Source organism: Thermobia domestica, chromosome 5 (assembly GCF_964235325.1).
Source record: "Thermobia domestica chromosome 5, izTheDome1.hap1.1, whole genome shotgun sequence".
NCBI lineage: Eukaryota > Metazoa > Arthropoda > Insecta > Zygentoma > Lepismatidae > Thermobia > Thermobia domestica.
In genome coordinates this window covers 169,331,413-169,343,968 of record NC_137458.1, presented here as the reverse complement: position 1 = coordinate 169,343,968, position 12,556 = coordinate 169,331,413, and the positions used below count along the sequence as shown (strand labels likewise).

At 34.1% G+C, this 12,556-nt stretch overlaps 1 protein-coding gene across 3 annotated transcripts in view; it reads right to left on the bottom strand.

Moving 5' to 3' along the window:
• Positions 1-12,556, bottom strand: part of LOC145686262 (tyrosine-protein kinase transmembrane receptor Ror-like) — a 623,893-nt gene that overhangs the window by 68,675 nt on the left and 542,662 nt on the right. The window lies entirely within an intron of this gene.

Genomic DNA, 12,556 nt, shown 5'->3' with positions numbered 1-12,556 from the left:
AATGACAATGTAGCTCGAGTGAAGGTTAAATATAGACCGACGCTAGTGTGAAGCTAATTACTAAACAGCTGCACTATTAACTAGCAGATTGTCTTTGTCTTCTAACGGCGAAATATACCGTTAACAATGACGCACAGGGAATCCTACAGGCGGGTTTTAGAGCGAGGTTGCCCCCATGAGAATATTTCGGGAATATAATTTTGCAGTGAAAGTGATACAATCAAACTAGAAAATTGTAAATTTGGAGACAGAAACATCCATATAAGGAGAAGAATGGTAAATTTGGGGGATTGCGCCCAAGCCCTTTGTGGGAGGGGCATCCTTCATTAAGCACATACTACTCGTAACGTTCGTTACTAATTATTATTGCAGAAAACAAGTAGAAATACAGAAGATAATTAATACGGTTCTTGCAAGATTGCTCCCACATTTTTAGAGAAGCATATTAAAAACAAAAAAACAAATTGACAGATTACTAGAAACATAATAATCCTGTGCTTCTTTCCACAAATCAAAAAAAAAAAGTATCCGTCGGATATGAAACAGCATCCAAATTGTTTTCCTGAAAATAAACACATGCTGTTATATGTGTGAGATTCTCCTGACTATTCCAATTCAGTCTACTTTCCACCAACCATTTCATTTATTTATTTGTTTTAATTATTTCTGTTTGCCTAACAGGCATACCTGCGGGTCAAAATTAAAAAAAACAAAAAAACATTTCATTTCAGATTCACTAGGTTGGACTTATAGTTACAACGTAGTTAATTGACTAGACCTACCTGGTATTTGAATTAATCGAACATACGAGGATTTTTTGAGTAAGTTCGTTTTGCAATAAAATTATAATAAGTAAACACTGTAAAAAAGGTTCTGAATTTACACAATTATCTACTTTTCTACATAATTTCCTTGTCGGTTTAAACATTTATCGTAAAGAACAACGAGTTTTTGGATATTTTTTTTTTCATAGAACTCTGCAGCCTGTAATAATAACCAGTTATTCACGATCGTTTTCACTTCTTCCTCAGTGTCTAAACACTTGCCCCTCTCCCTCCAGGGAAAATGAAATCTTTGAGTTTTACGTCCCACGATTATGCCGGTTAGGCTAAAGGAGACGGTGATGATGAGAGATGAGTGAAATGGTGGAATGAAGAAAGTGGGAGGAAACGGGAGAACCCCGAGAAAACCCACGAGCACGGTGTTTGTCCACCACAAAATTCACTTGGCGGGGGCTGGGATCGAATCCCTCCAGGGAGGTCTTCAGATGGTGAAAGAGGTGGTAGTCTCTGGGCGTAGTATCTGTACTATACAAGGGTAACATTCATGAGTCCTAAACGGTATAAGTCCTAAAAATATAGGGACTGGACCTAAATTTTAGGTCTTGTGCCGTTTAGGACTAGTGCCTTTTTCATTCACTGCTTTAGTTCTGAAATTCGCCACCGCCACACGAAATTGTGACGATGCAGTAACTAGTTGGCAATAATGTTACAAACGTAGCTAATTCCAACGGTAACAGCTATATTTGTACTACTAACATTATCATCATTATCTGTTCTGTAGTTATACATGAATTACATTATATAAGCTATTTCATTCTAAGAATTAATTATATAATTGATTAAGAAATTCGTTTCTTTCAAATGGAGATACGAGAGTCCCATGACAAATTCCTAAAAAAAAGAATTTTAAAAAAATGTTTAAAAAGCATATTTTACCAGACTTTTCTGAAGCCAAGTAAGCACTCAGAATTGCAATATATATACTCTGTGGAGCGTATTTTATTAAGAGTAGGACAAAGCCCACTCTAATTTTCCAAAGATAGGACAAAAGCCCACCAAAGTTTGCTTAATTAGGACAAAAGCCCACTAGATATTTAACAGGTGGCGTGGTTTGCCACGACTCGATTTTCGTGCTGTTTGCTACGACTCGATTTTCGTGTTGTTTGCCACGATTTTGCCATAGTATTTGCATTCCGATCTTATTATATCTCATTATCGTGAAAATTTACACACACACCTGGAGTAAAAGGAAGGGTTGCCAGGCACCTCTGTTTTTGATTCTCTAGAACAAGTGGTAAATGTTCTCGCCTTTGGAACAAGGGAAGTTTCATTAGACTCGCTGCTGAAAGAGAATACTATGCTCCAAACAAATGAACACAAAACATCATGAATATAACAATAGCTTAGTAAATTGATATTGCATTTTCTCTTCTAACAGAATTCTTAATATCGTCTTCTGTTAAATAATTTTCTGTTTTCCGTTATGCTACGCGACTAAAGAACTGGATTTTATATAGGGTCTAACGGTACTTTAAAAAAAAATGAAATATTTCAATTTTACGTCCCACGTTTATCCCGTGTAAGCTAAAGGATATGGTAATGATGAGAACGAATAAAAAAATAGTGTAATGAAGAAAGTGGGAGGAAACAGAAAAACCCTGAGAAAACTCACGCACACGGTGTTTGTCCATCACAAAACCCACTTCGCGCGAGGAAATTCTGAGTGCCTTGTAAAGTTCAGGAAACACAAGTACGTATAACTTCAATTTCATTGTTAAGATCCGAGAAAATAGCTGCACACAGACTGATTTTATACACTTGTTTCTCTTTGACAAAATTATAACTAAAATCTTCAGAATATATTGTAATTAATTTCTTGATTGCGTCACTGAGAATTACTGGAAAGGTTAAGCAAATATTGCTCGTTTCTGCACGTGAGATAGCTGTGTACGATTACATTAAAAAGCGATTGGTTTCTTCTGGGAGTAATTCGGTATCAAATGAGTTATTTTTCGATTGCGAGATTCAACTTCTTACATTTATATGGTCTAAATTTTACCTTCAAACGTCCCAGGGAATTGATGGTTCTAACTTAGAGAAACGTATCTGCCCGTTTACTTCTACCATAGGTTTTATTATTTCAAATCGTACACAGGGCTTCGTTGTGATTATGTGAATAGTGTACGCGCCTTTGGTGTGGGAGACCCGGCTTCGATTACCGGCGGAAACTCATGTGGATCGGAAACCATGTTAAGATGTAGGCTCAGGCCTCATAGTTTGCTGCTGAATAGGATGCTTAACTCAAATCCACTCCAATTCGTGCACATTCCAACTTGTTTCAGAAAGGCTATACAGGGATTGCCGACCTTTGTATTTTAATAATCTTTATGGGATTGATTTGATTTTCAATTTTAGCGTCCCGTTCAGCACTGAGTCTATATGAAAAGTGGATACACAGTTTAATATGGAATCCGAACCATATGAGCTCCCGCCGAGAATCGAACCCGGGAATCCGAACCCGTACGTTAACCGCTTAGCCACTAGGGAGCTCCTTGTGTGGACTTGAAAATAGCCAAGTAATAATACAAAAGTCACTAAATTTCTGTATTACCAATAGACTAATTTCCCTCCTCTCACCAAAGGTATTTAAAAGATGGCTAAATTCATATTTTAAAATCTAATTTTGTTTAATTTGATCTCTAGAAAGGTTATGACATATTATAAAATATTTTTAAAAAAATATATCGCGCCCTCCCCACAAGGTTCGGGTCCCCATTTAAGTCGGGATTGTTACCCCCACTTACGGGTAGTCCCGATGATATGCCTAGATTTAATGTTGGCTACATAGTCGAACATAAACAAACTGTACGCCATATCAATTTTGAAAATGCATTTGGAGAGTCTCTAAGCAAACAGATTATTATCTCGAGTGCTTGAACTCACCCTAAATAAATTTAAATTGGTGTTAACCCGCCGATAGCGCAGTAACCCAATAACGTGTTTGGGACAGTTTGTATTGTATGTAAATATAATAGATTTGATTTTTATAATATGGTCATCTAGCAACCCTCAGCTTATGAGTCGATTGTGTATAAATCTTCACGATTGTGATATAAGATAAGCCAGAGAGAACAATGCCGTGGCAAACAACACCAAAATAGTTGTGGCAAACAACACGTAATCATTTCACAAGTGAATAGTAAATACCAATAAAGAACGTAGACAGTAACTATATTTCACAGTGTGTTTTGATAGAGTTGATATGTATAAGCCAGAAAAAAAGTCAACAAATAACGCTAAATTACTAATGTAATATGCAACACAATACGTTTGAAGAAACCAATACATAGTCATTTAGGGCTGTAGCCTGCAAACTTTTCTAGGGAAGTAGGCTTTTCAACATATTAAAAGCAAACCAAAGGCATACTTCCAAATTACGAAAGCCTCAATAAGACAATAAATATATACATATTGCACACGTACATAAATACTTATATTATTATTATTATTATATTTTCAGTTTGTTACCTTTGTGAAACCTGGGTCTTGATAGTGCATGAATTTAAAACTACAGCTTGTGGGAAATGTACGAATAAGTTAAGTTAAAAGAAATCGGAAACTGTTCATGAAATTCAATGAGTGTGACTGTGTTTATCTTCTGTACTCTTACATAAAAGAGTGAAGATAAGTGACTTTCTGGCCATACTACTTCAAGTAGAGTCGTTAAATTTTAATTTTAAAAAATTGTTTTCTTACGAAAGCAGGATATAAGAAAGAATTTTTGTTAATACGTATCGTAGAAAGGGTGGGGTAAGATTTTTTTTGAAGAGTAATGTATCTCGTAAACCTCTGAAGCTAGTAAAATGACACTCGGCATATAAACTTTCCACTGTACAACAAACAAACAAACAAAAAAATCTGAGGGAAAGAACAAAGGGTGAACTTTCTTTAATGTTCGAATTTCCCATTACTTATTCAGAAAATATTTATAAAGTAAAGAAGAATTTGCTTAAGCTGGATGCATGAAACTCGGTATTTCAAATTTTAACTAAAAGTGATACAATATATGTTTCAGCATGTTAAAAATTACATTTCTAAGAAAGAAGAAGGGTCAGTTTCTTTAGTATTAAAATTTCCCACTGCTTATGAGATTTGAGAAAAATATCTTTTCCTTTAGTTCTGGGTTCGTCCAGTTAAGTAAATGGGAGTGCAAAGTGGATGATTAATTAGGTTATTTTAATTATTTTAACATGTTCATGTAGTTTATTTTTTTTTAAGTGTTTCTTTCTGATTCTATTATAAACATTATTAATTTGCTGTAATTATTAAACAAAGATTAACCCCCACTTGGGGGACCAAGAGTGTTTTGGGTGTTAAGCCATCATTTGCCGTCTGTGACATAACCTTTGATTTTAACTTCACGTACAATAAAGGCTCAGGTATCAAAAATGTAGCATATTTGAATTATTATTATTATTATTATTATTATTATTATTATTATTATTATTATTATTATTATTATTATTATTATTATTATTATTATTACTACTACTACTACTACTACTACTACTACTACTAATAATAATAATAATAATAATAATAATAATAATAATAATAATAATAATAATAATAATAATAATAATAATAATAATAGTTAATTCCAACGGTAACAGCTATGTTAGTAATACTAAAACTATTGTTAATAATGGTAACGAGTAAAGAGTAGTTAATTACGAGTATGGCAACTATTTGCTACGGAAAGAGTTGAATATGATAAATATATTGTAAAAATAATTTACTTCAAATCAGCACAAAGAAAGCAAAATTTTGACTTATATAAATAAAACACAATATTATGTTACTAATACGAGGTCAATGGTATGGGAATAGAAAAAAAGACATTATGAAAGATCTGGGAATTACATTCGATAGGTTCTTAGTATTTTGTTACCACACAAATGCTATCATGCAAACCTTTATTTATTATTTCAGAACGATAGAATATGTATTTATACAAATTACTTGTAACAACTAAGCTAGAATCTGGTTCTGTAATATGAAACTGTAAAACTTTTGACTAACAGATTGACAGTATTCTTGGTACGGACGCGATGGTAGCGCCACAAGGGATTTTTAGGCCCAGTGTTGTTTTGGACCAGTGACTTTTAGGACTTGTGCCGCGAAATGATTTTTAGGTCTAGTGCCGTTTTGGACTAGTGCCGTTCCCCCTATACAGCGGATGATCAAATTTTTTTCAGCCAAATTGTGAGTCAATACCGATGGTCGACCAGAGCGCGAGTCGTTATAGACGTTTGCACGACTTCCGTAAATGATCTGACCGACTTCTGTACTTTACTGTCACTCATTGAATTGCCATCATATACACCGTATATCAAATATCTGACGACGAAGATTCGCAACTGTCAACCTTGCTGTTAGTAGCCGGATGAATAACCTATTTCACGGTCGGAGGGTGGCTCATTTACTTAAACATGTATAATATTCTCTTTAAAAATGTTTCAGAAGATTTACAGTTTAAGGATATCGCTTTCCGGGTTCGCCTAGGATTGGAATCCCTATATGTGATTATCAAGTGTTCAGCACTTATTCTAATTCTTCTGTTACACAAACATCTATTAGGACGGCAGATGGTACATTGATGTAAACTGTAAAAGAGTAGCTTAGCAAACAAGAGTACATATATTTCTTAAATCTTTTCTTCTCTCTACATATATAGTGGTAATTCTTAAGGTTAGGTCGAACTAGGGCTTACTTATCAGATCCTAGCGCCAACCACTATTATATTCAGTCCGGAAAACATACCTCAGGCACGAACTCAGAAATATTCATTAATGGCAGAATCTATCATTACGACCACTAGTCGACTATATACATTTAATAACAATCCTATATATTAGAAGAAGTACATGTATATACGGTAACAACATAATCAGATTGTAACATATAGCATTTATTTATTTGATTTCCGACCAATAATTGTATAAATACAGATATTATATATATATATATATATATATATATATATATATATATATATATATATATATATTATATATATATATATATATATATATATATATATATATATATATATATATATATATAGAGAGAGAGAGAGAGAGAGAGAGAGAGAGAGAGAGAGAGATCAAATGCTTCGAGAATTTAATCATCGTTGGGTGAGAGCAGTAGCTGAGGGAACCCGTAGTTCTTTTACTCGCACATACTTATTTCATTATACGTATCACAATACAACACTAAACATTAATCTGAAAATTTACTTTTGACAGGAATATACAACAAATCCTGAGTATTAATAGTTAGTAAGCTGTATTCACTTTAACAACATTTGTCTATAAATTCTATCGTTCGTAGTTACACAATTAGATTTCATATATCTCCATTTTTTTTAATCAACAACTATTTTCTTATTATTATTTTTTTCTTCTAACAAGTAACTTCCTAAGACTAATATCATAAATATGTTTACAAACATCAAAGGAAACATAATTACATCGTATTAAATTACATAGATCATTTACACATATTACTATTTAAAAGGAAAACAATTTAATAGAAATTATAATTCTGAATATTAAAATAATCGAAATATATTTTAGAAAACTATAAATCCATGGCCCTTCTAAATATATATTTCTATGCAATTAAATAAATAAGTCTGGAAATCCTTTTTCTCATACCCGAATTAGCTAGGCCTATTATAAAGAGATGAAAATTATATTATTTGTTAAAGTATTTAAACGTCTGTAACGGAAATTTAGGTCCGTTACACATGTTAACCACACACTATAAAGTGTATAGACTAACGCCGTGAATGAAAATAGTGCCCAATCGTATGCCAGGAATGCCGGGAATCTGCGCGCTCGCTCATTCTCAAGTGTGCATAAAATGTCAAATGATATTCATAATTAAAAAATCAACCATCGTATAGACCTACCATCAACCATCAACCAAAATACACTTATAGAAATTTCAATACGAACATGCAATTCAGTGACTGTAGTATTTACAACGAAAGTCTCGATAACCGGCAAGCAGTAAGCACATTCGCCGCGAGAAGAAAATACTAACTTCTATGGGGATCACCATACAAATAGGGTAGAATGCTCAAAAATCCTGTACCCGAAGAATAGCTGGCATAACCATACCTTTTGTTTTACCCCCATACGTATAGATGACCGAGAGGACATAAGTAAGCGGTTAATGCTGGTAATTTGCAATCGACAGGGCCCATGTTCTAATTCCGAAGCCTGTCTTTCTTACTGGAAGCTTACTGCAGGGGCTCTCTCAATACCATGAAATAAATGCAGGGTGACTTATATATATCCTTTTCCTGGGTTTTAACAATTCAGTGTAAAATGGCTTTATGGATGTGCTTAAAGCTTCGTTATCAAATAAATAATTATTATTACAGCGCTAAGCAAGAAATTTTTCAATAAAGACAGATGACACACATAGGTCTACCCCTTCCCCTACACACATATTCGGATGATATTTTCCATCCCTCCCCACAATGATATTTTCCAAAATATTTACAATTTCTTTTATAAACCAGAACCAATCTAACGTTTATACGGAATAACTGTAATGATGTTTAGGATTGTGCCATGCTTCGGATGATGAGTTTTCGTGTATGTGTAACAAATTCTCATATGTGATCCACATCAAGGGAAGGAAGATAGAGTTAACACCGGAAGTAGCTAGCAAGAAAGTGAGAAGGGGTGGAGATGAAAAAGGATCTGTATGTCCTGGCAGACAGAAGATGATATAGTGAGAGAGGCGCTGTCAGTCTCCAGGCACGAGAAAACAAGACAGTCGCCAATAAATGGTTCATGAAAGAATGTTGGCTGGGGAAGGGCACACACAGGTCACAATGGTGCTCTTTTGTAGTTGCCGCTTACTCTTCATGTAAGAAACACAGACAGTAACAATAAAATGAAAGTGTCTCAATTAGCACCACTGCAAACTGTTGAAACTAATACGCTCATATTAATATTTACATCAAAAGTTCCTGCAAATATTGAAGATTAATGTAAAATCCAGTAACATAAAGTAAAAGCATATATGTATATTTATTGCAATAAATGCTAATGCACTTAATTCTATCACGTACAGATAAAATTCAAGATAATAAACCAATGTCTTAAAAAAAAAACTTTGATATGATAACATCCTCGGTTTAATGATACATTGAAACTGTCACATTAAAATTTGACAATATAACTTCATAAAAGCCAAAAACACAATACGATAATAAATGATTACTGACAATCATAAAACCATCGTATTCAACTCGAAATAAGTTATAATGTTTAATTCGTTACCAGTTGAATACAGAATGCAGTATTTTAACTTAAGAGGTCTAATCACTGCGAAATTAAAATACCGCTAATTTTACAGTAGTTATATGATATCTTCAAATAGATAAAAGATAATCGAAATGTGGAACAAGAACGCCCGAGACAATATTATTTTGCATGAGGTACCGTTATCACAGTCACTTAGTAGCTTTCCGTTTGCAGCCATTTAGAAACGCGAAAATAAATGCCGATTTTCTAAATGATTGGAAATCGAAAGCAGATAAGTGAGTCGTGATAACGATATATCATGTAAAATAATATTATCTAGGAGGTCTTGTTCCACTATTCGATAATCTTTTATCTATTTGGAGATATTACATAATCACTGTGAAATTAGCGGTATTTTAATTTCACTGTGATAAGCCCTCTTAACTACCAAGCATACAATTATACTGCTCAGTCGACGCTAATAAAACAATTATGAAGTTGAATCACAAAGAAGTTAACCTGACTTTTCCTCGGTCGGTGGAATTATCAGTAGATACGTCTTTCTTCTTCTTGTCTCAATATTACTGCTCTGTTTATGCTGATAATTGACTAGAGAGTGATTTTTTTTTCGATATTTGAAGTTTGAATTCTTATTTTCCTCCATCTCTTTACCGAAGGTTCTTATACTGTGATGAGGGTTTCTTGCTGACTTGTTGTTTTGTCAGGTCATTGACCGGGTTCCATTTTGTATCAATTCTAACTTGGTGAAAGGAAGATATTCTGTATTTTTTTTTCTTTATGTAATTATTACGGAAGCTCTACAACGTTCTCTGGAAAATATTGTGTTTTTATTCTAATAGGAAACGAGAATTTCCCTGTCTTCTATTTGTGAAGCATAATAATGAAGGGCATTTGCTACTAATTTATCCCCTTTTTATCAAAGATTAAAACAACCAGATCTGAGACGTTATATTTTATCTATTGAAAAAATAGTTTTAAATATGTCGTTTTTCACTATAAAGTTAACAGCATATTGTTTTTTAACTTTACAAATTGCTGTTTTCCTGTCACTATTCCGTCTTGTCTTGATTTTAATAACACTAGAAATAATATTATTTTCAACGTGTATGCATATATGAACATAACATGGTCACAGTGAAAATAGTCTGTTACGTAGTGGTCGCTGATCAACAACCTGGAACTTAGCATTCATCCAATCCAGATTTCCTCAGTTTTCAAAAATGAAAGGGATTAAATGTTTTACAGAGACGTTAAAAAACAAGTTTCTCCGATCCAAACCAAACCGTGGAACCACTTTAGAAGTAATTTTTGTAAACTGCTACGTCGCTTTGTTATCCAATTAGTTCTAAGCTATTTATTTGCCTCCATTTGCAATGTATCGTGGAAGACAACTAAATATAGAATCTCAAAAGCTTACGGGCAATAAAAAGGAACATGAACATCGTTGTTTACACGCTCAATTCTTCTGTCGTCTACAAGCCACTCATTCTGTTTATGTACTTCTTTCAGGTTTCGTTTTCTTTCTGGGAACAGTACTTCATGGTTTAAAGCAGATAAATCTGGATGTAATCCACAAAGATTGAACCGCTCTTGCGTCCAAGATAAACAAACCGTATCTATATGTCTCAGAAATGCATAAATATGTTTTTTTGTCCCTAGAACGCACTCTTTTTTTGTGTCTGTGTGTGACTTTCCTATTTTTCCGTTATTCTTTCCTACTCTGGTGCCTGTTTTCGTCAGCCTCTAAAGCAGATTTTATGACTAAGTTTGTGAAATTAACCAGAGCAAATACAAGTATTAACTCGCAGTTCTAATATTAACTCTAAAAAATATTCTAAGGTAAAAGCGATAAAATTAGTTTAAAGATTGTTCGATTGAAGTTGATTGCTAAAGCTGAGTTGCTACTTTTCAATTCGATTCTGATGACTGGGTTTCAACGTTAAAGTGATCATCACATAAACTTTAGTATGTCTATATCAGTGACGAATGGAAAAAAGTATTTTTGGGTTTTAACCGTTCCCCTTGAATAAGATATTACGAACCAAAAAAAAAAAAAAAAAAATGAAATCTTTAAGTTTCACGTCCAACGGTTATGTCGGCTAGGCTAAAGGAGACAGTGATGATGGGAAATGAATGAAATGTTGGAATGAAGGTGGGAGGAAAAGGGAGAATCCCGAGAAAACCTACGCACACCGTGTTTGTCCACCACAAAGTTCACTTGGCGCAAGCTAGAATCGAATCAAGGACTCCATGCACAAGAGGTGAACTCTTTATCAGTGAGCCATCGTGATATTACGAACCAGATGTTACATATACCATACAAGATATAACAAAACGCCTAAAACTATATGAACTTGGGAGCTACAACCACACCTTTCTTGATGAAGTTCTGCGTACGCTATTGGTCTATACTATCGAATGTTAAGGAGAATGGAAAGTTCTCCTTAAGTGTAATGAAATACAAAGACGTGTAATGAAATACAAAGTTAAACATCTACAAAGTTCCGCGTTGGTCTATTAGATAACGTTAGGCGTTAATCTTCGATGCATGTAATTTCGGATTCAATTTCCGGTGCGAGAGTATTGAAACAATATAATGTTTTGAATTCCACCTTATAATGTAGGTTTACGTCTCATTTAGCCTGGGTACCAAAAGGGGCGCTAAAATTCAACAAACACACACTCTCGGTAATTTCGAAAACTAAAGAATCGGTATCACTGTTGAAAATCCTTCATAAAATTGTAACTAAGGCAACTGGAGAAATACATGGATCTTCTTGCTTCTTATCAAGAAAATGAAAACTACAGTAGATCTAAATTTGAACGAGGCAAGTGACAGAGATTTACAAGGATGACAATAATAAAGAAGTGTTTAGTCAAAAACTTTATGTTCTATGCTATAAAATAAACCAAACCACCTTTATGGGCCTGAACCACTACAATGCCATCTATTAGCGACCGGTTGAACTACGTCCTGGTCAGTGCACTATGTCGCCCTGTCGCTAATAGGCGTATCAGGAGCTTTCTAGACTTAGTGGCTGTCAAGTCTTTTACTCGCGTGACTCCCCAGTTTGCCTCACGACGCTGGGTAGACGCCGAAAATTGGATAAAGCCGGTCAGGAATCGAACCCGGGACTACGCGGACGTGAGTCCAACGTTCTAACCACTAGACTATAGTATCCCCTACGTTCTATGCTTTAGAAGTTGGTAAAGAATTGAAAACAACCTTAGCAGCGACAATCTTGGATCTTAACTATAAATGTAGGATAAAAGAGGAATATCTAAAGAAGATATCAACGTCTTAAGAATACTTCTTACTCTTTCATGTTGTTACCTCGTGTTAAAGAAAGAGTGAATAAAATAAAACTGATAAAACTATAATACTAGACAAAATACTGCAAAGTAAAGGTCAGAATCTGGGCATAG